Consider the following 25,087-nt stretch of genomic DNA (forward strand, 5'->3'; position numbering starts at 1 on the left):
ACTGAAATCAACAGGTTTTTTCTCTGGCTTCAGTGGAGTTTGGGAATTTTTTTTTTTATTTTACTGGATTATCACTGCTCAGAACAGAGTGAACTGGAACTGCCTCTTTCTGGATCAAAAGGAAGAAAATTTCAAGACAGTCATTACATCTCAGCTTTTACCAGTCCTTACTGAAATATTCACATCTTGTGGACTACTCATATATTGCTGTTTGCAACTAGATTTGTAATACTTGGCAAGAATAAATGAGGGCTTAGATGAACATATCTGCATCTCAGAGAAAAATGAAAACAGCTTAGTTTGTAACCCCAAAGTCATGATATTTCTCTCTCTCACCCACCTTTCTTTAATCTTTGGGTAAATTATAAGTTCTATTCAGTGGGGGCTTGTTTCCTGCTTTCTAAGCCACCCAGGCTCTAGTGCAGAAATCAGTGAAGCTGTAAAACTTCAGGGGTGTGCAGAACAACACAGACACCAAGCCTGCACTCTATGAGTCAATAAAGGGCACATCTGTGCAATAAATCCACACCTGCTGTATATGATAGACCTCCAAAATCATGACAAACATCTTTTGAAATAGCTTGAAGACTTAAATGTTTTCCCCACATCCTCTTTTTCCCTACTCTCCAAGGTTTTTCGTCAGTCCCTCGTTCCCTACGTGCATCGCATCTCAAAACACGTCCCTGGAATCAGAGCCTGCTTTATCATTCATCCTTTTCAGAGCAGCCTGCTGACAAACTTCAAAACAGCACCTCAACCCACACCCAGAGTTTTGAAAAAGAAAAGAAATTCTTGCAGAGCTGCAGAATCTGTCTCTGCTCCCACAGAAGTAGTGAAGTGGGTTGAATGCGCACAACGGGATTCTGAGAAATTAAATTATTTGGAATAAACGAGCGGTGACCTGTGCTAATCAAAGCAGTTTTGTCTCTCTGCCATGACATGTTTACACTTCTAGATGCAGCACAAGTTGGCAGGATTTTTGCTCATCACAGCTATGTGGGATTTTTCTGCGTATTTCAGTCATGATGAATTTTCTAACAATAATTGGAAGATAACTTCTGTTCCCATTTCGGCTTCAAGTTAAACCAGGGTAACTCTAGAGTAACTCAGTAGAAATCCTTTGCAGTGCTGTAACAGTGGATTTCTTGTATTTCACATTTTGTGATACAAAGAGAAAAAGCCTCTCTTTTTAATGTCAGTGCAGCCACAATACTTGATGTAGCTTGGACTGGTATTGCCTCTTGCCAGATACTTTTAAAAACAGATTCTGGAAAAAATCCTGCTTCATTTGCTTCATTCACTGTCACAGCCTTTGGAAAAGAAATCAGATCAGCATAATTTTTCCAATTCATCATGTGATGAATGAATTCAAAGTCCAGAGGCTGTAGATGTTTTCAGCTCAGGAAGGCTGAAGCTGTCAACAGCCCCACTGCAGAATGAGGAGTTTTCTGGCCCCTTCCATCATTTCTGCATCTGCAAGGAGGAGCCTCTGTGCTCTTGGAACTTCAGCAGTGGGACAGGAGTCTGCATCTCTTTCAAATAATCCAGAAGAGAGGAAAAAGGCTCCCCCCAGAGAATGTCAGAAGCTCAGAAAATGCACACAGAACAAAAGCCTTTGTCAAATGTGAACTGTTGGCTGCCCACCAAAAGACATTAAGAAATACAGTTTGTAGCTCAAAGCAAATTGAATTTTACTGACTTTGAGGTCCAAGAAGGCTTAGAAATTGATTTTATGAAATTTAAGTGAAGCTATGTCATTGGTTTTTGGCCTGCCTCTGAGCTAAAAATACTCTTCTAACAAGAAAACATGCAAATCCAAGTTCACAACCAGGATTTAAACCCCAGCCTGCTCTGCCTTCAGCATCAAGAGTTTCTGATGGAAGGCTCCAGTTTTCACTATTATTTTATTTAGTTCTAAAAAATTTGATTCAGTTCTTCCAGAAAACCAAAAACAAACAAAACTCCCCAAAGCAAACAAACAAAAAACTTAAAAAAAAAATATATTGTGATGCTTTATTTTCTCTACCCTGCAATCCAGAAGGGCTGCAACTAAAACAAGCGTTCTGCATAGGACACAGATTCACAGTGCAGTAAGATCTTTTCTTTACAAATGATCTTTACCAACACACCAGCCACAGAGGCTTTTTTTTTAAAATTTGAAACAGCTCCTAGAACAGTATCTTTATGCGAGTGCATAAAAAAGAGTGATAAATATATATGTGTACACCCTCATACAGATTGCAGCCTTTCAACAGGGTGAACTATTCACTGCAAAAACAAACCTCCTCTGGGTTTCTATCCATCCTCTGAGCCAAATTCCCATTAGCACTCTTTCAGGTGCATCCTTCTGCCAGCACAAATCCACACAAATACATCTTGGTAAAGATGCCTGCCTGGTTTCTTCAGTAATTTACATCTGAATCTTTGCTTCCTTCAGAAGAGCTGAGGAAGAGGCACTGCAATAACCTGAGAGGAGCCTAAAACCCCTGGAAACAGAAATATTGATAAAAATAATAGCTAAAGACTGGTAGGATTACAGGAGGGAGAGAGGTTGGCAGAGGAGGGATTGTTTTGCTAAACCTGTCGTTATATTACTTGGTAAAAGACAGCCCCTGTCCCTAAGGACTGCAATGAAAATGCCCAAGGGAACAAAAATCAGATGAGGAGGAGCCACTTTAAGGAACACTTCTGGTGGCAGAGCTTGCAGCGCCTGACTCCCCATCCAACATCTAAGACCCCCAAACTGCTTGCTGAAGTTCAGATTTGTGGTCAGTCCATTTAGAAGAGAAAATACTATTTTAGCAAAGCGTTTTGAGTAGATCCCTCAGTATTGGAAGGCAGTGGTTTGTGTTAGGCTATATTATTGCATTATATTAATTATATGATTATATATTATATTAGCTTGTGCTGACTCTATCTGGCCTGTAGAAACCCTCCTTACATCCATGGCACTTGCACACATTACTCCAGAAGACAGGAACATGTGCAGCATCTGCCTTTTTCTGCTTGACTGATTGTGTTTACTTCATTTCACTCTGTGCCACTTCTGCTTCTAATTTCCTGCAGAATACACCTTCCCAGGAAGGTCAGATTGGCAGCAGATGCTAAAGACGACTTATATTTCCAGTAATTAGCAAGCACTTTCCACTTCAGTTCAGTCATAAGCCATGCATGGACCAAACAAACCATCCAGCTGCTTTGGAAGAAAACCCACATTGCTCTATTACCAAAATAAAAGAAAATGGATATTTATGGATAAACAGTTATGTTTCTGGCACATGCTTCAGCAGTGGCTGTTGCAGCATCACAGTGAAATTACCATGTTAATGAACTCCTGTTAAGTGCTAATGGCAGGTGATGTGCAGCAGAGCACATCACAAGCTCTGGTGGCTTGCAGCAAATCACCCACACGGAGAATCTGCTGTGCTGTGTGGTAAAGGGGCACCTCTGAGAGAGAGACCTTTACCTAATTATGGCATGAAAAACCCCCTTAGATCCTTAAAAAATGAAAACCTACTCATAATATGCCTGTTTTTTCTGATGAGATATTAAAAACTCTGTTTCTCAAGAGTGTTATTGACCATTGCCAATACATTCCCATCAGTTGGATGTATCAGTGTCATGCAGCTTTTCCTTATATTTACACTTCACACCCTTAGCCAAGCACAGGTTTCACTGTGACACAATGTTAGCAATAAAACCCATAAAATTTTACTATATTTTATGCCAGTTTGTGTGGGATAATGAAGCAGTGCCTTTCAGTACCATGGAGGAGTGCATTTTCACATTGTCGAATAAACACAGTGAACAGCAGAAGGAATTGCAAGGGGGTCACATTTGTGACAGCTTGAGATTGTGCTCCTGAGCTTGCAACAGGTCCTGCCAGATCAGTGCTTCAGCTGCAGAGATCTGTGTTCAAACTGCTACTTTGATCAGGAGCTTTCCCAGGAACAAAACTCCCAAGGGAAGCCAGGAGCATCCCAATAAACAGCAGGTTCTGAAGTGGCAGCTGAGCACAAAAGGTTTCCCAGAGCAAACAAACCCAACGCTAAAAGGACACTGTCAGGTGGGAAACTGTGCTCTGACCACCTCAAAATCCTGCTTGGCTGCAGTTTGAAATCCCTCCACTGTGGTGCAACCTGACAGGGGATTAAACACCAGGAGAGTCTGCAGAGCTGGACAGGACAGGAGCTGCTTGGGTGATGTGGGTGCCATGGCAGGGACACAGTGGCTCTGCTTGGAGCCTCCCTCTGCAGAGCATTATCAGCAGGGAGTGGGCAGCCAAGGACTGAGGATTAATTGTTTTCCCAACAGTGCTCTCTAACAAGTTTCCTTCTGTGCTACCATGGTGCTGGGGCAGTTTTTGCATCCTTTGATGATCAAGCCTGTCTGAGGTGCCATCAGGGCAGAGTTAGCAAGACTGGTGTTTGACCTGAACTGAATTCATGACTGAATTCACCTTGATGAGGATTATTCTAATTTTAGCTTCTCTGTCTCATATTTATTACTTCTTCCTTCATTGTGACTTCTTTCCTCTTCTTCCTAAACCTCAGTAGTATGTTCAATTCTCTTTTTCTTTATTAATTTGTTAAATACAAAAGAAGTCAAAATGCATCTCTAATAGTCCTCAGGTTAATTTCTCTTTCCAAGCTTTCCTAAGCCCCTCAAATACACTAAAAGACAAATTTTCATTTGTGAAACCAATGAACTGAGAGAGGGAAGGCAAACAGAAATACTTGGGAGCACACCTGAGTCTTGACTACATTTGCTGCCTAAAACACCCAGCAAATAACTCAACTGACGTTTCCTATTTCTCCTGTGAATTTTTCCTGCAGAACAAAATTTTATGAAAGCATATTTTTTTGGAACATATTCTCACTGAAGTAGTAGAAGATGTAGTTTTTATTTTATATTTATAGTATACATATCTATTTATTAACACACACATTTCATAAGAGTAAGATACAATTGCAGGTATTTGTTTTGAAATAAGTAGCAGAGAAAAGTCTAGAAAAGAAAATTTGGTTTATTGACCTGCTCTGGTGGAGGCATGAAGCCTTCTCCATGATAATATCAGGAACCATGATCATGGAGAAGGACATTTGATTGAAGTTTCCCCCACCAATGTAGTTTAAGTGATATTAGAGTACAAGAGTAAGCAGTGAAAGCTGGGGTCTTTCTCTTGAGTATTTTGAAGACCGAATGTTCAGCTAGAGGTAAGTGAATTACGTTTCCTTTCCTCATTGTTTTGTTTGCCACAATACAGAGTTTTTGAAAGTGCTTTGTCATTTATCATTTGGAAAGTGCTTTAAGATCCTTTCACAGAGCTGGCTATAAAGATGTAAAGTATTGGGAAACAAAATCCCATGAACAATTAAAAATTAATCACCTTCAAGACAGAGCTCTCAGAAAAATGTTCAGTGGAAATGAAAAGACAGCCTGGACCTGCAGAAGGGACACTATTCACAGGAAAACTGAAGAAAAACAACCACTTCCTATCTGTGCTGTCCCTTCATTTCTTCCCTGTGTGTTCACACTGCCATGGGAAGCAGCAGAAAGGAGGACAAAGAGCATTTCCTGAGGAACAGATTTGTGGAGATGCCCAGTGGGGAGCTGTGGCGGAGCATTTAAGAAGGGGTTTATGGAGCTGAGGAGAAAGAACAGTCAGAGGCTGCCAGAAACAGGGGCAGGTGTGCCTGGAGGAAGGTGTGGATGGAAAGGGAAAATCTGTAGAGGCAGGGATGGGGAAGAGTTGGCATTTGGGGCTCAAGCACTTACCTGAGACCAGTCATGGGAAGTAGAGGAGGAAGTTCTCGTTCCTTGGGACAGGAGGAACAAGGAATGGGAGGGATAGGAGGAAGAAGAGGATGTCACACTTTTGTCAGTCTCTATCGTCTGCTTTGTTGGCATAAACAAGGTAGTTTTCCTAGGAAATCACTGAACAAGAAAAAGATTTCCTAGGAAATCACTGAAGAAGAACAGAACAAGCACCAGGAGGTCCCAGGGGGGCTCCTCTCTCATCACAGGGGCTTTTTGATCTATCCCTGAACATCTCCAACTGAGCCTTCCCAAAGAGTGTCTCCCAGGGCTTTGCTGGCCATATCTTTCTGAAGCTTTTCCTGATCTGCATTTTAAGGCCACTCTTGTCCTACAGAGCTTGTAGCAGCTACTCTGAGTAGTGAATTGACAGAAATACAACACTGGCCATTAAAGGGAGGAGTGAGTTTATGTGTATGGATTGTAGATGATCCAACACTGTATGGAAAGGACAAGGAAGTGTTGCAAAAGAGTTTATTGTTTGCCAATTGAATTTACAGATGCAGGAAAAAAATTTGAAGTAAAATAATCTGAAGGCAGAGACTCAGCAGTGCAATTGAACTAATATTCAATATTATCATTTTTTTAGTATATAGCTCAGTAATAAAAATCCCAAGGAAAACTGACTTGGAGCACAGAACCTCACTGTAGGTGCTCCAAACAAAAGGTGTTTGTGTGTGATCTGGTTGTCTGCTGAACTGCAGGGCACTTGCCTCAAACTCTCAAGAACTTTTTTTAAAAAAGTTTGCTTTGGCTTTTGTTATGCAATGTCCTTCTTGGCCTTTTTCTATGGAAGTGAAAAACTAGTAATTTTATCTGTTCACTTTTTTTTCCCCCCAGCTTCAATTATTTTTAATGGATGTTTCAAGTTTTCCTTTCACAATGTGCTGAGAGCTACTCATACACAAGGGAAAAAAAGAAAAAAAAATTCAGCAAGTGAGCTATAAATGCCATACTTTTCCATGGTGAAAAAGACTAACTTTCTGAATCTTGATAGCAGTACTTTGGAAACCACTTCACAGAGTGCCTTTTTTTTTTTTTTTTAACAAAAGTCAAGCAGTCCACATGCCGCCAACCCGACAGTGTAAACAAATCTGTTTTTCTGGATTCCCTTTGTCAAATCAGCCTCCAGCTGAAGTGTGTTATCTCAGATGCACGGTATCAGGCACATAAAGCAATAATTACAGCTGCCTGGCTGTATGTTGAGAATAAAGAGCCAGTCTTAGATCAAGGTCAGTGAGAGAGTGTGCAGAAAACACACAGAATTTTTGTGTAGAACATGGGAGTGTGCATTCTCCATAGAGAGACAAAACCCAAGCCTAGGGAATACTGTGCTGACAGGATGTTAGGAAGAGCACAGAAGTCAACAGGCTGTAGAAATTGCTCTTTGCACATCTGGTGAGTCCTTTTTCTGGCTTCATGTTGTTCTTGGGCACTGTGAGCCAGACATCACCTGAGAGCCACCCTGCTCAGCCTCTTTCTTGGTGCTCAAACAGGGATCTGCAGAGGCAGGGAGAAGCTGCCTCAATGGGCTGGTGCCTGAACCAGCCTCCCACAGGACATGGGAATGCTTGGATTAACTTTCATACCTTGCAGGAGGACTAACTTTGCACTAGCTGTTCCCAAAGGACCTTAGTAGAGGAAAATCCAATGAGGGTTTGTATGCAAAAAAAAAAAATCTCTCTGAGCCCCAAATCCTCCAAGCTGTGATAGTCTGAGAGTGACTCTACAAGAGTCACCTTGCAGAATTTGCTCTTTCTGAGTGGTTTTTAATGTGACCTCAGGGCCAAGCACTTTTGCTGTTTAGGCTTCCTGCAGCCTGGATTAGGCTGCTGTCATGGAAAATTTCTGAGTGAGGGAAGCAGCTGGTTAAAGTTCTTCTTGCCTCAGCCAAGGGTCAGGTTTTGGAAAAAACCTGGTGAAGCTCCTTAATAGGAGCTGATTGCTTCTTAAGAGCCACTCTAGCCTGTCACAAAGGGGACCACAGCAGTGATGGCCAGGTTCTACCCTGGCATTCCAAACCCTCTGGAGATCCCCAGGAAGAAAAACTTGCAGCAGAGTTCCTGTCAGCCCAATGCTGCTATCCACGGTCCAGGAAAAGTCCTGAGGACCCTAAACAGCCCAATGAGCATGGCCTGGTGCATAATTCCCTGTTCTGGGATTAGGCAGCCTGGCAGGAAATCTGAGCTAGACCCCAATGTAGCCAAAGGCTGTAGAAGAAATCAAATTCCACAGCGCTCTCAAGGGATAAGGCCATGCTCACCAGGAGAAAAGGAAAGCAGAGAGCAAGGATGAGGTCCTGCACAAGGACCATTCCTTAAGAGCTCATCCAGGCCATTCCCTGACAGTTCATCCCAACCATTCACTTAGGAACAGCAAATACCAATGGTTTGGGCATTTTTCTTGAGAAAACAGTATTACAAAACCAAATAAAAACTGGTGAACTCTGATAGTGTCTCGTTTGAAAGCCACAACTTACTGCTTCACAGAATGACTTAACAACATTAAAAATTATATTCTTTGTTTAGATTATTTTTTTGTTCACCAAGGTTTAATTAAACCTACCCTGAAAATCTGTGGAGAAATAGGGCAAAAGCAATCATCAAAGAGCAGAAATATCCCCATTTTATCTTCAGTCACTTTACTTCATACAGTTTTTTACTGCAGTGTTGAAGAAAGTTTTTAGTCTGAATATTTATTTAAGCATTACTTAGAACGTTTCTTATTCAGGCTATCATTGTTTGTTCTTTGGGAAAATCAACCCCAAACAGAACAGAGAACAAACAAACAAAACCTCAAGCCCACATTATTTGGTTTAAAAGTCATAAGTTTTTATTTGGTAAATAGGATTTGTTTTGCACTAATCTGAAATTAACCCTGCAGTTTTTAACTTGTCAACACTGTCAGCTTTTGATTTTCAACAGCTTCATTTTTCTACATCATTAATGTGCAATAGCATAACTAATTCTTATCAGTTAATAAGAGACAAACTTATTTGTTGCTGTAGACTCAGAGAGGAAAAGTTATGGAATCCCTAAAAACAAGGGGGTTTAGACTTAACAATATAATTTAAATGGTTTTTAAAAAGCATCAAACTTTGGACACATCCTTTTCTCATAACTGAGGTGTGAGTGGGTTTGTATTGCTTAGTTGATTTTTGTGAAGTTATTATTCACTAACAAACAGAATTTCTACTTAGCTCATATGATATCAAAAATTTATTTGAAGAAACAAATTAAGTTGTCTCCTTATCAGAAGCATTCTTAACTAAGGGGAGAAAACAGCTGATGTCCTATAGCAAAAGATTTTTGCTGTTCTGTTAAAAAGAAGCTGTCACCAGTTTGCTGTGCAATGACGTCCCTCTCAGCTGGAAGACTGGTATCAATGCACCTCTCTCATACATTATTCTCATCTGCTGTGAAAAACTGGAATTTATATCTAGGTACTCTGGCAGGGGAAGAAATTGTTTTGCCTGTTGAATGTGGGAATTTAATTATTAAATTAACCATTCTCCTGCACTGTTTTAGTCCATGCTCCTGTTCACAGAATCACAGAATCATGGAATATTCTGGGTTGGAAGGGATACAGACGGTCAAGTTCAACTCCTGATCTTGCATAGGACACCCCCAAAAAACGGTCCTCCCTCTGAGAGTAGCAATGCTGTGTTTGAAATTTTATCTACAAAATTAGGGTCCAAAGTATTTTGGTAGAATTTTCGTTGTAGGAAAGAAGAACTGAGCACTTGGCTGGCTTTGACTGTTCCTCTTCAAGTTTGAATTTGCAAGTAATGAGATGCACACTCTGTATTTCCAGTGGCATTGTTATTCAACTGATGGGTTTTGTTATGTTTAATGGGAAAGACCTTTCCCCCTATTTTCCCAACACTCCACCAAAAAGTTACTTGTGCCATTTATTTTTAATTTGAAACTGTATTTGTCTGTCAAATATACTAAAGAATTATGCTCTCTTTTGACTTACAGTTTTTATCTGGCTAGACAAGTCTGCATTTAAGCATCTCAGATAATTTGTTTTTCCCCAAATAAAAAACACTTTAAAAATAATTTGATGTCAATAAGAAACATGAAAAAACCTCCTCAAAATTAATGAGCAGGTTTGAAAATTCTCTTCTTGGTCAATAATTTAAGTCATAAAAGGCCCATGAAGCTCTAATTTTGTTAGCGTTTATTAGAGCTTTTCCCTTTTTGTTAAAGATGCTGCCTTTGGTTTTCAATTTCTCACAAATTAATTAGAATAAATTAGGTAGTGTTTTTTTTTTCCAAACATTCCCACGGTTGTACTGCCTACAGGCAGGAGTTTACACAGGCTGTGTTTTTGTGTAAGATGTGCTTTTCATTTGTTTATTTAAGTCAGCTAACAAACACGGTTTCTGTTATTAGTGATGGGAAGGGCATTCCAGATGGATTTGTTGTTTTGTTCTCTGTAAGCAGAATTAAGGAGTTGGGAGGGTGCAAGTTCCTGGTGACATGTATTTTTATCTAATTAAAGAAATGCACCAGCAGTTTGTACAAAATAATTTTCTGAGTGCACTAATAAATGTGTAGAAGACTTTGAAGATAGATTGGGGTTTTTTTTGTCTGGATCCAAGCTTATGGAGTTGGTGGGGTTTTTTATAAGCTGTCTCAATAGTCAGCAAGCATTTACTTACAATTATTTTTTCCTCCAACTGATGGCATAAATAATTAATATGATAAAAGGTTCTAACACATCAAATCAGTAAACAATCTTCAAGAGGAATTGGCACACATCCAATCCCCCAGACACCCAGCAGGAATAACTTATGCCAATTAGACCTGTGAAATGAATTGAAATTTTTGGCATATGATACTTAGCCAGGCTCTGTGGGTTCAGTTGCCCCTGAAATGTTCAGGAAGATAACTCAAAGATCTTGGGGGGTTGGAGCTAATTAAATGCAGAGTTAGGCAATGGCTTTGGGCTCAGCTTTTTGCTCAAGAGCTTGGAGGTGGGGGTGTTCCCCAAGGTGCAGGCAATCCCAAATCTGTCAGTTCTTCCAGCCTGCCTCTCCTCCCTCCTGTGAAATGCCCCCATGGAGAGGTGATTCTGAGCAGGAGCTCTCAGCTCTTTCTGCCAATGCTGCCAGACTTTGGTGTCCACTGGAGAATGGTCCAGGTGAGTGTCCCAACCACTGCTCCTCCCCACTGTCGGGGGAAATTCTGATCCAAGTGTTGCTCACTCAGTGTTTACTCCTTGCTCTAATTAATATTCATTCTCACACAGCAAAACAGTGTCAGTAGAAGAGGTTCAGAGGTTCCCTCCAAATATTTCCTTTGCTTCATGCTTAGCATATCCAGTCACATATTTTACTCAGTGGGTTTTAATAATTCCTCCTTTTTTTCCCAAATGTTACTCTGTGCACTTTTGGTCAACTTGTTTTTTTTTTCTTTTTGATAAAGAGAATGTATATTTTTTTAAACTGAGGTTAAGGAAGGTTTTCTAAACATTTCAGTGTATACATAACTTAATATTCATCAGAAAGGGCACAGCTGCTGAAACTTTATGAGGAAGAAATGTGCAGTTGTCATTTAAATCTTTATTATAACAAAAAAATTATTTTCACATTGCTTTTATTTAATACCTGTTTGAGAATGTCTGAATTTCCTTTTTTTGGGATAAGGGCGGTGTTTTGGGGTGAGTGAGCACTGTCCCACTGCATCCTACATCCCCATCCCTGTGTCTCTGCCCTGGCAGTGCCACAATGCCACCCTCTTTTAGGTCTGCCTTCCAAACATTTTTACCACATGTGAGCATTGAAACAACAGAGGAGACTGTAATGGAATGAATTTAATTAATTTTTTCTCTTTTTTGTTTTTGGCCTTTTTTTTCATTTCCCCTTGAAATGCTTACGGGAAACTGCATTAGAATCCCAAAGTAATGGAACACTAAAAAATCATCTGGGATCTAAACCAACTATAAAGAGTTAGAGTAGCACTCATGCACGACCACAAAGACAGATACAATTTGTTCTGAGTGCGGCAGATAACTTGCAGTTGTAGGGAGGAACATCAAATTCTGATATTAAAAAATCTTGGGATAGCTAAGTAATCACAGAATGAAAATGATAGAAATTAATCTTTGGCTATATAAATATAGCAAGACCTTATTTAGTAAATACTTATCTTGTTCTGTGAGGGTTATACACACAGAAATACCTAAACTTGTGCAAAAGAATTGGGATTGGCTTGTTGGGAGTGTTGCATGCAAATATATAAGCCAAAAATACATTTTATGTCGCATGTATCTATGGTTTTTCCGAACCATAGGTCGTTCCAAGTTGCTACTTGAATTTTAGCAATTGGTTTCAGGATTTATTTTTAGGTTTTTGTACCTTAAAAATTCTTTCTAAAGACATAAAATGTGATTTGAAGATACAAAACATTACTTCCCATGGAAGCATGCTGGGTAATAGAGATTTTTCCTCTTGTTTTCTCCACAGAAGAGCAGCAGTCTGTTTAGAGAGTTAGGAATCCTCAATCTTTTTTCATGCTCAATTATTTTCCAAACTGACTCTGTGTGTGTGTGTGTGTGTGTGTGTGTGTGTGTGTGTGTGTATACGTGTGGGTTTATTTTAGGACAAGTTGGTTGCACTGGAAAGGAGGTTTGCAGCCATTTGGGTTCTTATCTCTGGAAATACAGCAATATAAAAGCATAAAAATAACTGAAGAAAATGTATAAGAAAATGAAAGAGAAAGGATAAGAATAGAAAGAGATCACCACCCATGGAATTGGGATAGGACTTGATTATTTGAATTTTGATGTCCATTGATTGATGGTCCCACTTTGATCCATCTGGAGTGGGGAAAACTCATGAAACACGAACTTCAACTAACTTATAAAATTGTAGAAATACTGTATCACATCTGCATCTCTATATTGTGTATCTTGAAGGTTTTCCGTTAAAGATTTTCTTTTATATTGTTTATTTATTTTCATTTATTTATTTATTAAATTTATATTTATATTATTTATATTATTTATTATATTTGTATTATTTTAATACTATTTAGAAAAAAGTTTTATGTTTTATTCCAGGCAACAGCACTATTCCACCTCCACAGGGTGAGATTCTCCCTTATCTGGATCAAACCACAGCCTGTAGCTTCCGGTGGTAGGAGATTACCCTGCAAACCTCAGCAGAGCACATTCTGCTTTTGAAAATTGCTAATTGTTTGGGTCATTTGCCATAAACATTTCCCACCTGGATTGCACCCAGCTGCTGGAAATGGATGGCACCACAAAGGCAGCCAGCCCAGGCCATCCTGTCTGCTCTGCTGCCTTCATCCTGCAAGATTAATGTGATCCATGTCACAACAAGCAGACTTAAAATCAATAGGAAATAGTCTCCAGTGAAGCTCTCGAGACCCCATCTCCTGGGGTAATAAGGGAGGTCAGCATCCTTTCAATATCAAGCTCTGTGTCAGGGAGATTCCTGCCAAAATCAATGGAGCTGAAGCAGTGAGTGCTTCAGTAGGGCTGTCCCCACATGACACCCATCCAACACATCCTTTCACTGCATCCAACACATCCTTTCACAGCTGACAGAAACTGCCAGGAGGGAATCTCAGTCTCCCTGACTCACTGCATATGAGCAGTGCTCAGCATCTCTGCCAAATATCTCCTTAGTAGTGTAGAATTTGCCATGTTTTCAAATTATGCATTGATATTTTCACTTGTATGATTTCACTTTTTCTGGAAAAGGCATTTAGGCTGAAGATAAGTCTCAAAATAAACCTAACTTTTTAGGTTTACATTAAATAAATACATTTATTTAGGCTCAACAGTTTTTAGTTAGAAGTCGTGCTATTGGCATAGTGACACGGCCTGAATAATTCACCAATAATTCAGAGATGCTTGGAAGTGGCAGCATTTTATGGACACAAATAGCAGAATTCTTTTTAGGTGAAAAGGAAATGAAAATAAGGTGGGTTTATCCAACTATCTATGACACAGTGAGATAGCAAAGTATTATTATCATATTCAGTGCTACTTTAATTATTGATGGACAGTTCAAATATCTTTCATCTCTTCTGCAAAGAATATTAAATCTGTTTTTTCTTGTTCAAACTGATCCAATTTATAAGGTTGATAATGTTTTCTACTCCAGGTGTGTGTTTGCTAAAATGGAACTTCAATTCTCTTAATATTTAATACTGTTTCTGAACTACCTGATAAAAAAGGAGGATCTTCTCCCCAAAAAATGATACATTGTTGTTCAAAACACAGTTTGACCAGACCTGCATGTTTCTTAAATACATAACCTTTCCCAGATAGAAATTCTCCTATTAAAAATATACTAAAATTTGTTCCACAAAAACAAGTTGTTTGCTTGCTTTATCCCAGGAGGAACACAAGCAGTATTTGTGTGGGAGATTTTCTATTTGTCTGTTCATCCTCTTTGCTTCCTTCTCCAGCAGGAGATAAAAAGGAAAACTCAGGATCTCCAAAATGCTTTTTTTGAAAAGTATTTGGTAAATGAGGGGGGAAAGTGAACAAGTTTGAGTGTCCTTCAACACACACTTGAAAATTCCTGCAAGTGACTGTTTCCACTTTGATTTGAGAGTTAAGAATGGACATTTCAGACTACAAATGCAATGGGAAGGAATTCCAAGCATTCCCATGCTATCAGGTGCAAGGAAATTGAGTGCAGTGGCTTGATTTTAGAGCAACAAGACTTTGGGGCTGTGGTGGTTTTTATGACTGTCAGAAAGTCTCCAGGGACATTGTTTCCTGCTTCCTGCTAGGAAAACTTTTGAAATAGAATCAAAGAATGGTTTGGGTTGGGAGGGATCTTAGAAATCATCCAGTTCCAACCCCACTACCATGGACAGGGGCATCTTCCATTAAATCAGGTTGTTCAGGGCCCCATCCAACCTATTCATATTCATATTTATTTCTTATGCATATTTAACCAAATAGCGTTATTTGTTGTGAATTGTACTACTAGCAAAAATCCCATCCTACAAAACATACTCCTGTAGGAAATCCCTTGGTAAAAACTTTCTTGCCCCTTTTGTTTTCAGCAGAAGGAGCTGCAGGAACTCCTCAAGGTGGAGAGGCAGCAAAGCTGTGCCTTGGCTGTGTTCAAGTTGAGTTCATTAAGTGCTCTGATTTGAACTCCAGAGAAAGCAAAGGCAACAGTTCTGGTTCTAAACTCTCATCAAACAGCTTCACAGAGATGGTAAGAACTGCACAATTTGGGTGTCTGTGGCTAATTTTTCAGATTAAAGCACTAAACTATGCAGAAATCAAGGCACAAAACTCATTTAGCCTGAAATTCTGTCCTTAGTACACTGAATCACTGTGCATAGAATACACTTTGAGAAATTACTTGCTGTTTGGAGACCTTTTAGATCCTCACACTTTACATTGAGCTACAGGATAAAGTTTTATCATGGTCTCTAAATTTTTCATGCTGCAGTTGCATAAACTTGAAAACAAAATACGGAGAGATTTCTTTTATTGTTCCATTTTTATTTTTTCCTAAATAAACATAAGCTTGTACAGGGAGGAGAAAGGAAACACAGGAAGGAGTGCAAACCTTTGGATAGATTTGAGAGTTTTCTTCTAGTAAATCAGTGTAAATCAGTGACGTTGAGTGGAGTGACCCCTTTCTGAGGGAGGCAGGCTTGGTTTCAGGCTTAGGTGAACCAAGATCAGAAGAAGCCTCGAGATCACCATGAGAAAAGACTCAGCTCTTCTGCCAGGGATCACTGCAGAGCTGTTTCCAGAGGGCCTAGGTATGGAAATATCCTAATTTACCATATTTAGGTCTGAAGGCAAGGACAGGCTGCAGAATGCAGCCTAGAGGGGATCTGGCTGGGAAGAGGCTGGGCTGAAGACATGCCCTCAGAAGCTCACAGATCGTGGGAGTGTGGGAGAATGATAATGACTGAGGTTTAAAAAGCATTAAACTTTAAATAAATAAGGTCTAGTCCCTGAAGAATGGACTCTGAAATAGAATGGCTGGGAGATATTGTTTGATGCTTCAGTTAGCAATTTGCTCTAGAGGCACACAAGGTTTATCAGACAATTTAACAAAGTTTTAAACAGTCTCAAGTTTCTAGAGGAGCAAAACCTCCTAATAAAAATATCTCTGTAACCCCAAATTAAATAACCCAGATTTTGAGAACTGGCAAGAACCAAAGCTTTAAACACTTCATGCTGTGAAGTTTTCCAGATTTTGTAGGCAGTCAGTGTCACACCAGTGGGGTGCCCCTTTAAACACCTTTTCAACAGTTTTAATCATGGTGGGGAACAAGACCTCCTGAGAAGAAGGGAAGAGTTTGGGAGAAAAATTTAGCAGGAATTATGGGCTACCTGCTAAGATTTCACAGGTGTTTTTTGAAGGCAAAAAGAGAAGTCTTCAAGGCTAATGCTGAGAAAGAAAGGGTAAAATTAGGGGCAGCAAGATTAAAATATTACTCAAGGTTACTCAAGATTAGCTGTATGATGAATGGTCCACAGAATGCTGCATAAATCAAGATAACTAAGATAAATGGAAGCCTAATTTAAGGAGGGTGCTGTCTCTGGATCAGAACTGGAAGGAACCAGATGCATGACTGCCAATTTAGGAGGTACAAGAGCAATACCAAAATCAGAGCAGGTCTGTACAAGAGACTGCTTCCTAATGTCTTTACCAAAGATGGTAGAGAAAAATCATCCAGGAACTGAAGCTGGGCAGTAGCATCAATTTTTAATGTATTTCCCCTCTCACAGAGGAAAACTTCTGGCTTTTTTTTTTAGACTGGAACTTCTCTCCCCTGTGACAGTGACCTGATTCTGCTACAGCCTTCCTTTCCTATGCCTAAGTGCACATTAGTTATTGCTCTTTCTTCTCATTGCACACTCAAACCTCTTTTCATCTTTTATTCCATTCCTTTCCTCATTTCCTTTTTGAACAGCTAGGAAATGTGATCAGACAGGCCAGGACTTGTCTGCTTATGTCATGCAAGTATTGGGGTATTTTTAAAGAAAAAACCAAGCAATAAAACCCTCTACAGAAGTGGATTTTTAAAGATATCTTTAACACTTGGATTTGTGTTCAGGCAATTATTTTCATTGTGCATGCAGAGAGCAGCACCCTGACCACCACTGAGAGGGCACACAGCCTTCTGAGACCAGAGAGGAGAGGAAAACCCTGTCTCTTGATGGTAGAATCTCAGTGAAAATACTCATCAGAGGAGATTTGTAATGCACTGACTTTGTCCAAAAGACCAAAGATGATGCTGGATCTACTGAGAGAGGTGATCCAATGAAGATTGGAAGAGCTGACAGCATTTGACAAATGATGGAGGTGACAGATCTAAAGGCTGGGACTGTCACCTGCACCAGCCTTGAGGAGGCATTTGAGTGGTGGTCCAGGGGTAATAAACTCCAGCAGGGGTAATAAACTCCACATCCCTTGGGAATGATGGTTTGGAGATGCCTAAAATCTGGTTATGGACACAATTTGGGTATGGACTGCAAATTGGGATTAGGCGACAGCTGCTAGAAGAAGGTGGCAGCTAAACCTGAGCCTCTGTCAAATGGATGAAATTGATTTGGGATTACAGCCAATGTACTCTGGCACAGGGAAGGGAAACTCCCATTCCCAGGAGCCTTAAGGAAGAGCCACTTCCCAAAGAGCAGGAATTCTGACCCACCTGTCTGTTCCAAGATGCTTTTCCTTTCTCTCCCTCACCTCATACACAGAAATGTGTTTCTTTAACTGATGTTAATTAAAAAATCAAGAATCACCCCTGACATTCTCAGAGCCAGATGAATAATTTAGTTTCATGAAAACTTTAATCAGAAATTAAGCTTGTTTCCAGGGGTTTTCAGTGTTTCTTCCGCTTAATAACTACCTTCCCTTTGTGTTCTTTCCACTTATTGTTCCACCTCCTACAGCTTCTTCCAGCCAGTTGCTCCTGTTCTTTTTCCCATCTATGAGGTTATGGTGAGTCAGGGTGAGTCAAACTGTAGAAATTACTGTGATTAAAAAAAAATTAAAAAAAGAAAAAAAAAAGTTGAACAGCAGTTTTAAATTTTTACTTTTAACCTAGGTTCTTGCAGGGGCCCATTTTGTAGAGTACAACATCCCAGGATACTTTTATCTGTCTAGAAACCCCTGAAGAGTAAAGATGATAATAATAATAATAATAATAATAATAATAATAATAATAATAATAATAATAATAATAATAGAACTATGTAAAGTGGTGTCATATTAATGGTAGTCTCATCACAAATAATATCTCAATTCATCCTCCTTATAGAAACTATAAATAGACACAGGTCCAAGGGCTAGCAATGAAAATGACCACAGGCATAGAGGCACTTATGCTCTTTAGCTAGGGGAGTTATTTCTGACTAGAAGTTTGCTCTCTCCCAATTTTCAGCATTATGTAACAGGGCAATTTGTTCTTTATGAGAGTTAGTACCTGCCTCCCAGCATCTGCACCCACCTACCTACATTAAATAAGTAACTTAATTCTCTGACTTGGTGCAGCAATTGCTATGGGTCTGCATGACAGAAATTTAGGGGCTGGTTTGTATTTTCAGCTTGAAAAAGAGGAGACAAAGGGGTGTATCTATAATCTAATACACCTATATGTACCTGCTTCTCTCTCTGGTAGATTCTTTAGGGGTTAATGCATTATAATGGAACTGTTTATATTTGTTAGTTAGAGATTATTGCACATTGCATGAAAGAAATCTGGCACCGTTCATAAATCATACCTTTATTCAGTATTCTGCTTAGCCAAAAATATGCACATATGTACAGACACATTTTATTACACAGGAGCACTGCTGAATATAAATAGAATATTTGTCAAACTTCAGATTAACATAAAAATACCATTGTGCAAATACCTGATTCTGCCAACCCACTGGCACATCCTCCGCATTTTCAAGTGTTCTGCCTAAAGCAGCATAGCTAAAGGATTGTATTCGTGGAAAGAAACAGGTGAAAATACACCACAGGTTACACAAATGCAAGTGAGAGAGACAGCAGATGTCACTAATATGATGAAACATTGCTGGGGACCTTCCGCTCATATGATATCAGAGAATTAATGATCAAGCACTGACAAGCTGATGTAGAATTGAGACAATGACTCACATAAATTGTGGTGCCTGCTAGAATCAGGAAAATTACAACTTCCCTGAGTGAATTCATGATTTAAAATAGAGAATTAAGCAAAAATAATGTAGAATTTTTTAAAATTTGCCTCTCTCTTTGATTTTTTTGTATAAGCAATCAATACCAGTTGCCTAAACATGGAAGCAATGTTCTAAATGCTTCCCAAATCCTCTGCAAACTGGGTCAACCTAAAGAGACAGAGGCTGTGGGATTTGCAAGAGATAAGGTGCTGCCAGGTGCTTTTACCTGAGCATCCCAAAGGTCTGAACTCCACTGACTACACAATTTTTTCACAAAAAATAGGGTTTTAACTGCAGGCTAACAACATCTGCACTTGACTCTAACCCCTTCTTGGGAAGGACTGAAGTGACATTTTTAATGGACACCATGAATTCTGTCAAAGGACACACAACTTTTCTATGGTGCTGCAGCAGGGCTTGATAGAAATAGAAACTAAACCCCTTTTTTTCCCACTTTTTCAAACAATACAGGTTTTAACTCATAAAGAAGACACGATACAGAGAGGACATTTAGCCTTCTGTAAGTTCCTTTCTGTAAGTTCTACTCCCATCTACATTTGTGAAGGGTGAAAGAGGAGCAAGAGAAGTGTCAGTTCCTTAGGTTTAGTTGGTTATGTTTGGGTTTTAGTTGGTTATGTTTGTAGGCATTATTCTAGAAAATAATGATTGCAGGGGATGAAGTGGGCTGGGACAATGAAAACTCTGCAGGCCAAAAATAGTTAATAGTTAATTTGACAATTCTCAGTCAACGTTAATTTGACTGAGATTTTTGTACTAAAATGTTGTTAATTATTTCCCAGGATGCTGTTGCACTCCAGGGCTTCTTTCCAGGTTCCATCAGATTCAGATCACTTGAAATGGATTTCACACGATTGTGTCAGTAAGTATATAAGGGAAAAAATGTGTAAAATTATTCCTTAAAAAATTAAATAAATATGTAAATAAAGGCAAAGAAAAAATTATAAAATCCTACTTACTGTATTAAAATTGCCAGTTTCATTGTTTCATAGATTGGTTGGCATTAGCACAGGAATTTCTGTGAATAGAAATAAATAGAATAAAAGGAATAGATTTTGGCACCTTTCTCTGAAATATATGGGCCCCCACCACGACTGCTTTGCTTTATAGGTCCTGGTGTGGTAAGAACACATCTCCGTCCCATGAAACATAGCCCTGTCAAAGCTGAGTAAGAAGCTGGGAGTTTTTCATACACATTGCAGCTGGAGTCAATTCTTCACTAAAACACAGCTCATAATTTTGGCAAGTGCACCTACTGTCAGAAATCAGCCTTAAAATGCAATGAATATGTCAATGGTAATCAGAAAAATAAATCTAAAAGGGAAATCCTCTCTTGAGCCTGGTCCCATGATGATTTGCAAGGGAGTAGTGGGTGATAGAAAAGGAAACTGTTATACTAATAGGGGTTTGCTCTGTTTTCTTTGAGGTCTGAAAGCATTTATAAAAAATAAACCCCTTAAGTTTTAGCCTGATCTCTCAGCTAAGAAGGTTCTTAGTAGCTGACAGTGAAAACAATTCAGTCATCTTTATCACCATCCCACAAAATAAGTAGGTTTATGTATTATACAGAGGAATTCCAAATCAAAGCTGGGAGTTTTAAATTGCTTTACAATGTTAGATAAAGGGAGTCTGGAGCAGAATTAACAAATGCAGAAGTCAGTGGCCTTGACAGCAGTTTATTTGAATTATGAATTTTGTAGGTTTTTTGCTCTTTTTCAATAAAGAGCAACCAGAAACCTGCAGGACTTTAAACTTTGCTTTGCAGTGGCTGTGAGAGCTCAGCAGTTGTCAGAGCAGGGACTCAGAAAATCTGGGCTCAGCTCCTCACTTGGGAACCAGTTTGGTGTGCAGCCTTGGAAGAGATACTCTAATTACTGATGAGATGGCAATCTGGAGGTAGCACTTTATTTCCATTCTTGCCAAAATAATGTAAGAATTAATTAAAGTTTGCAAACCACTATGAGATCCTGAGGCTAAATATTCTATAGAAGCACTAATGATTTATCTTGTTGGCTTTTGACCATATGCACACAGTCAGTTTGATGTTTTTCCAGAAAAAATAACAACTCCTCTTGTCAGAATAACAAACTTGAGCACTTCCTTATTGATCCATGCCATAATTATTAATATAGAGCAGAACAAGCTGTAATTGATGGAGATTGTCTGCAAATATTTTCTTGATATTTCTCCATGATTTAAGAAATGTATATCAATTTATCCCCGTACTTATGAAATATAATTTGCTCAATTTTCTGGTCTTCCAAAGAGTGTCTTCTAAAAAAATTGTAAACCAAACCATTTGTCTTACACCTTATTTTCAGTAACCCCACTACTCCCTCCTTCAAAATACAAAATTATTGTTTGAGAAAACTCACATCTAAACCCACATCCCTGTGAATGGCCAATGTCTTTGTCTGCATGGCCTATTTAAAGCCATACTGTGGTCAGAGGAAAGAGGATATCTTGGAATGTTGCCTGGTAAACTGGCTCACAATCCTTCCGTACAGGACTGATGCAGAGAAAAAACTCTTTCAAGGTAGAGTCTATTCTATGTGCTAATCCAAGCCCTGAAAGAAAATATGGCTTTTAATTATTTATGACTTTCATTCAATAGTTTCACAGCAACTTGGGAATTTCAACTAAATCTTGAAAACTAAGAGGGGAAAAAGGGGACATAGTTTCATTTATCAAAACTGGAATTTATGGCTAAAAACCATGTTATTTCGGAAGTGATCTATGTGAATAATGAAGTCTGAAGGGCACAGGTTCCTGATTGTTGGATAAAAAAGTCAAAGCTTGGTCCAAAAGACCATAGATGGATCAATTCACATTCTGAAGGCAAGTCACAAGTGGCCAGGTCCTTTCTAGATGTAATTCTCTTAACAAATGAACAGAAACCACTTGCAATTTCATGCACAATTTCTGTTCTCCAACTGTCTGCTAAAGTGCTATCCTCCTCAGCTTCAGGGTGCATTATACACTTAAAATGTCTTTATACTTAGCTGGAAAGATCAGTTATCTTACTTTCCTTCATTATTCCAATGTAGCAAGGAAAATTTTGGAGAAAACCTCACTCACAGCTGCAAGAAGTTAATTGTGCATGTGATAATCAAGAACTTGATCTTGACTGAAGGCTACAAAATCATGCTGCACTCCAGATGAGTAATTTTTGCACTGAATAGTTATAAGTCAGATTTTGGTTTGGTCTCAGGAGCCAAAGCTTCTGTTTTTGTATCTTAGTGAGAGGCTTAGGCCAGTCTTTTCACTTTATGTTTAAGAAAATAAGTGATTTTTATGGTCTTCTCCTCTAAAAGAAAATAATAACTTGAGATATGTGGATGAAGATATACTGGAGTAGAGCTGACTGAATTCCTTTCATTGAAAACTTCTCAGTTCTACTTCACAAACAGTTTTTCTCAGAATATGCTTCTACTCTCTGTTTCTTTGTGGATGAGAGAAAAACACCTTGTTCTCTTGAAGTTTTTTTAATATAAGAAAAATTTAACAGTTTTTATTGCACAGATTATTTCTGGTTTATTTTTGTAACTACAAATGTAAAAAGGAAGAAGCTTGGTGGTGCTTTTGGTGGATTTCGAGCTTGCTATAATAACTTGCAGTCTAAAATGATACACCCTTTTTAAAATTTTTTTTTACCTTGCCATATCTCAAAGTAATGTCAGCATATTGCAAAGCTGGATGGCATTAAATACTTGAGGTGACTCTGTTTAGTGAGTCAGAATTTACCTTAAAAGATGTCACCGTGATATTTTCTGAAAATTTCCTTTTCCAGGATTTCTTCTCCTGGGAAGATGAAAAGCCTCAGCTTCTCCATGTTTTTCTCCTCTGGAATGTGGTCTGGAGATTGTTTATCCAAACATGTGAATTGTTTTTAATTAATGGTCAATCACAGCCAGCTGTGTTGGACTCTCTGCGTCAGTCATGGGTTTTTATTATTGTTTTCTAGGCTCCTGATGTATCCTTTCTCTATCTTTAGTATAGTTTTAGTATATAATTTTCATATAATATAATATAATTAATATAATATAATATAATATAATATAATATAATATAATATAATATAATATAATATAATATAATATAATATAATAATAAATAAGCCATTTGAGAATATGGAGTCAAATTCTCATCTCTCACCTCGTCCTGGGGACCTCACAAAACCACAATAAGACAACACAAGTGTCAAAAACCACAGAGATCTGCACCAGCCCTGAAAGTCTTTCCTGAGTTCTAGGCGTAATAACAGATTTACTTATTTTCCCAAATCTGCTTGCTGTAGCTGTTGAATATAAAATGAGGTAACATTATCCAGCCTGCTTAGCTGACTTCAGGATGAAAGAGGTGATGTTTGCAGAGCCACGTGGGAACTGCAAGGCTCAGTGCCTATCAGTTAGCATCCTCCCAAGCAAGGCGTTCAGGCTCATATGCAATCAGTAGGCTACAATCAGACTTAGTATTAGCCACAAGAAATTTGCTTGGGAGTGATATCTGTGTGAGCCATTGTCAGTAGCTGGGGTTATGGCCACAATTGTTTTATCATTATACCCGCTGGGATTTGACTGGCAGCAGCGCACATCAGTCTGTGCATGGCTGTGCTGTATTACTGCTATGCCAGCTTGTTTCCTTGGATCCAGATCCAAACCCATTAAAATATTACAGCAAGGCACGCTGGATTTCCCCAGCTCAGGGTTGTAGCATGCATGTTAATCATGCAGGAGATGATTTTTACATAACGGGGACAAGCCAAAAAAACGAGCCCAGCATCCAACTCAATTTCCTAAGCATAAGCAACTAATTTTTTTGATGCCCAGCACCCCTGTTGGCATCCCAGACGTGGTGCTGAGCCCCCTGCCATGCTCTAATGTGGGCATAAGCATCCCAGATGGTTTGGGATGGACATCAGGGGGAATTTTGGAGTAATTGAACCCACAGGAAGGGTGATGAGACATTGGAATGGGCTGCCCAGGAAGGTATTTGGCATCCCTGGAGGTGTTTAAGGTGGCACTCAGTGCCATGGCAGTGTTTGGTCACAGGCTGGACTCGATGATGGACTTTTCCAGCCCAATTTGTTGTGCTGTTCTGTGAGCTGAGGTGGCCCCATGAAGACTCAGAATTCCACCCATGGCCAGGCTGTCCCTGCAATCCCTCACTGCCCAGCAGGGCACACCTGTGTCACTGAAACTGAGGGACAAACAAAAACCCTCCAAAAGCATTTTTAGTGTTGGAGAATCAAGGCATTACTTTATGCTGGCCAGGATGCTGTTTTGTCCAGGATGTGCAACAGAAATCATTTCACCCACACAGGGACTGGGCTGTGCAGAGGAAATCATTCCATGACCCATGAATTTTATTAGATTTTTCAGATACTTATATAGTCAAAACCCATAGAAATTCATTGGTTCAGCGTTACTTGGCCCCAAGTTACACAGCTCTTAGTATTTGGCTTCCTATAATTAGGAATTCCTCATTCTTTGGTTCTCTTATCTCTCCTTTCCCAGAGCAGGTGTCTCCAACAGTGACAGAGGTGATGTTTGGAGTTAGTTAAATTAATGACCATTGATGGTTGTTATCTTTTGTGCTACTCCTAGCTGCTTGAGATGTTAAGGTCCCACCAGGCCTCACCTGGTGGAACAATGCCTTGGAAAGAAGCTTCAATTCCCTTCCTTGGGGCAAGGGTGAACAGGGGTTGGCTTTGATGATCTTAGAGGTCTTTTCATTCTGCAATTCTGTGAAAACTGATTAAAGTTACATAAAAAACCATTTTAATTTCTTATCATGTCCAACACCTGGGGCAGCACCACAGCTGAGGGTGGGTGCCTGATCCTGGCCTGTTGCAGGCACACAGTTTGTGGGAATTGGGAGTGGAGCTGTGGCCCAGCCTCATCCCTAATGGGCTTCAGCTGTGAGAAGCAGGTGAAAAGCATTGAAGGTAATGAGCCATGGAGTGCCCAGGTGCACTGACCAACCACCAAAGGGAACAGAGGGCACACAGGTGCAAAGCATGTGGGATGAAGAGTATAAAAGGTTGTACTGTAGAAGAAGAAGAGCTGCAGAT

The sequence above is a fragment of the Molothrus ater genome, chromosome 2 (assembly GCF_012460135.2).
Source record: "Molothrus ater isolate BHLD 08-10-18 breed brown headed cowbird chromosome 2, BPBGC_Mater_1.1, whole genome shotgun sequence".
In the NCBI taxonomy this organism is placed as follows: domain Eukaryota; kingdom Metazoa; phylum Chordata; class Aves; order Passeriformes; family Icteridae; genus Molothrus; species Molothrus ater.